The sequence below is a fragment of the Centruroides sculpturatus genome, unplaced genomic scaffold, assembly GCF_000671375.1.
Source record: "Centruroides sculpturatus isolate CEXI.00-Female unplaced genomic scaffold, Cexi_2.0 scaffold20, whole genome shotgun sequence".
In the NCBI taxonomy this organism is placed as follows: domain Eukaryota; kingdom Metazoa; phylum Arthropoda; class Arachnida; order Scorpiones; family Buthidae; genus Centruroides; species Centruroides sculpturatus.
The window spans coordinates 752,241-756,408 of NW_019384333.1; positions in this window are offsets into that span (position 1 = coordinate 752,241).

The window sequence follows — 4,168 nt, forward strand, 5'->3', positions numbered from 1 at the left end:
TTGTTGTTGTTGTATGCAGTTTCCAGCAAACTTTAATTAATTTTTTTCTATTTGTGAAAATTTCTACGTTATTTAAAGGTAATTTTTATTATAGGCCTATAGACCTAACACAGCATTATTAATATGATTTTGGAGGTTACAAAACTTTAAAATTACTTTAAAAAATGGAAAATAATTATATCATTTGATTTCAAGATATTTTGTATACCTTAAAAATAATTAATTCTATCCCGGGATTTCCCGGGATCCCGGGAAACAGTTCACTTTTATCCCGGGATCCCGGGACAATCAAAATACCGGGAAATGAGAAACCCTAACTCCCATAGACTGATGTATAGAAACAAAATGTATTCAAAGTAGTTTTGAGATCACATTTTACTATCTGAAAATATAAGATCCAGAGACTATTTCATGTCTAATTTTGTATGTTTTCTTTTGTCTTTTCAGAGGGATTAATATTATTATCCTAAAGTTGTAGACTAGTATTGTGTCTCCAATTGCATGACAAAATTCAAAATTTTTCATCTGAAGTAATGACGTTATTCTTAAATGCAAATTGATTAATTAAATTTTAACCCTTGTTTGTTGCATTTTAAATTTCCAACATATTAAAAATAATCTGTAATTTGATAACTCACTGAGTTACTGGCTGATTAAATTTATGAGTTCATCTATATCTATGTCCTTATTTGGAACTAAACATTTAATACTGTAAAAATTTTACTGTGAAGTTTTAATCGCTTATTAACTTTTACTTTGCTGATACTATTTTTGTTCTAAAGTAATAAAATAGTAAACAAGAAAAACTAAAGATTTTGTTGATATATCCCTTTTCTATCACAAAGATTGAGGAGGAGAGCAAAAAGATAAAAATCACAAACTGCAAAAAACTTTGACTTTTTATTCCTTGTTTTTCAAACATCTATAGAGAAGACTTTGGAACTCTTCAATAAATAACAGTATCAGACAGAACAAAAACGTAACATATAAATGTGAGTATCCATCTACTGAAAAGTACATGGCTTGTGAGCGCTAAGATTGGCTTTACTTTACCGCTAGACTTATTACACCACCACAGGACATCAAATTAGATTTAGAAAATTGGTGAAACTAGTAGGGAATTAAAGGTCCGTTTCAATGAACATATCTCTGCCATAGCACACAACAATGATAGCTTGGCTGTAGCCGCCCACTGTAATAATGAAGGCTGTCAGATTGTTAAGGATACTGTCAAAATACTTAAAAAGGAACAAAATACTTATAAAAGAAGATGGTATGAACACTTAGAAATAATATAAAACACAGAGAAAATCATGAACAACAACTCCGGTCAAAAATTACACGAATCGTGGTACGCATATTTGACCAGAGGAGGCGTTGGGGGAGGGGAGAGGATTGAAAACGGACAGGGGTGTGGGTGACGGTTACCCTGGAATGTACTTCAAATCGTCTTGTTACTCTGTTCGTGTTACTGTGAATCTATTTACCATTTTGTTTTAACAATGTATATTTTTACGATTTTACTGTTTTACCAGAACCTCAGTTTATTATTATTATGTTACTGTATCAACATTACCGTTTTTAATGGAAAATCTTGTTTTATCACGTGCTGTCTTTTAATTAATGTTCAACGCATTGAATCCACATGTCAAATGTAAGTCCACATTCTTTGTTCATTTCTGTCAATCACGGCCTTTTTATAAAAATTGTTAACCTCCTATTAATTTTGTAGCAAAAAGCTGATGAGAGACTCCATGTCCAAAATGCATTCTGAAAATAAAATAGTGTTTTTCTAAATCTAATTTGATGTCCTGTGGTGGTGTAATAAGTCTAGTGGTAAAGTAAAGCCAATCTTAGCGCTCACAAGCAGGGGCGCCGCTAGCTGTTTGAACGCCCGTGTGCAATACCAATTATGCCGCCCCCCGTCTAACTACGACTACCTATGCTGAGCGTGCTAGAAAGATTCTTTAGTGTTGTCTCATAAGGGTGTGTAAAAAGAAAAGAAATACTTTACAAAGAAAAACTATTTATTATTACTGTTATTTTTGTTTACTTAAGTGTAAAACCATATAAATATTTATCTACAGAACTCTTCTTGCTTTTATGTTTGCAAAATCTGCTATCAGTTTTCTTGTATCCAAGCTGTCTAAGATTTCGTGTTCAATTGAAACTATAGCTAAATTACTTAGTCTTTGCTGGTGCATTGTTCATCATAAATAGTTTTTTTTTATAATTTTTAACTTTGAAAAGGACCTTTCACCAAATGCAACTGAAACCGGCAATGTAAGTAATATTCTTAGTGCTATTGCTGTGTTCAGAAAAATGTTGAAATTAAGTCATTAGTAAAAAGATATTGTAAGAGGGTTTGTGGATCATTAGACTGGTTTGCTGGAAAATGCGACTTTAAAGTACAGTGGTACCTCAGGTTACGAATGCCCCAGCATACGAAATTTTCAGGATACGACATGAAATTCGAACATATTTTTGCTCCACGATACGAACAAAAACTCACCATACGACGTTACATTAGTTCGCATTTTTCATTTGTTTATCTTACTACAGTTATTTTTTTAAATGTATTACTTGGCTTTAATTTGAGTATGTTTTTCGCGTTGGAACGAATTATTTGGTTTTACATGTAATCGTATGGGAAAAGATGATCCACCTTACGACATTTTCATGATACGATCTCAGTTTCGGAATGGATTAATTTCGTATCCTGAGGTACCACTGTATTGATTTCGTTAAACAAATCAATACCCTCAATGTCTGTTTCACTACTCGAAACGTCTTTAAACTTCAGATTTAATCCTAACCAAGTTAAAATATCATTAATTATACTTAAACCCATGTGAGAAGAATTATTAACAAAATAATTGCAATTTGATATGCGATAGAGCTGTTCGAATGCGAACAAGTGCAAATTGAGAAGGAAGCTCTGTGGGGATTCCCTATTTCTCCAGTCCTGTCAACTTCTGTCATGAGCACGACTATGAGTACTTGGCTTTCGGGCGCCGCCGGATGGTTCTACCTGGCGACAGACGGTTCGCATTGCATCTTAATTCTGATAAATGCCAATAGAGGCGCTGTTAACGCTATAATATAAATAAAAATATAGTACTGTAATTAGGCGCCGGTCGGATTTTTTCTCCATGCAAAGACATTTCTTATGCTATAAGTATGGTGGGTATTATGACAACGACTTTGAATATTATGTGACCGATCGCTCGATTTGCCGCCCCCTGGTCGTGCCGCCCGCGTGCGGTGCACGCCCGCTTACGGCGGGCCTGCTCACAAGCCATTCAGAAGACTAGACAAGAAGTGTATCATAGTATTCATTGAAAAGTACATGTTGAAATGGTTTTTGTAGAGTAAAGAGACAAGAATATTCCTGTTAATGAAAAACTTTATAGAGGAAAAGCTGAACAATTTGTACAACAGCTGGGACACATATTGGATTCAAAACAAGCAACAGGTAGCTGGATAAATTTAAGACATGAAATAGTTTTCAATAAAATCTATAATAAAAGTAAATGCAAAAAGACCATTGTATGATGTGGTTGAAAACTTTACTAGAAATTATACAAACAAAATGGTTTCAAATGCATGATGAACTCAGGATATTTTTCTTCCAAATTATAATTAGAAGTTCAGACTATTTACAAAAAATAAATTTTTGAGTCTATCAATTCTTCCTTTTCACACACCATAGAAGTATTTACAAAAAATTTATTTTTTGTAAATAGTCTGAACTTCTAATTATAATTTGGAAGAAAAATATCCTGAGTTCATCATGCATTTGAAACTATATGCAAATTAAAGATAACTCGTATCCACCACTAGAGGGCTTGAACCTGATACAAAGTGTATAAAACTTGACAGTTTGGTGTGAAGATTTACTTTGATTTTTAATGTTATAGGCTTCAGAACCTATAATGAAAGGCTGACGTCTGATCATTTTTAATAATGTAATTTTTACCTATTGTTAATTGTTTTTAATGAAGTGATTTCTTCAAACAAATGTAAAAGGTGTACTTCTATGGTGTGTGAAAAGGAAGAATTGATAGACTCAAAAATTAATTTTTTGTAAATAGTCTGAACTTCTAATTATAATTTGGAAGAAAAATATCCTGAGTTCATCATGCATTTGAAACTATATGCAAATTAA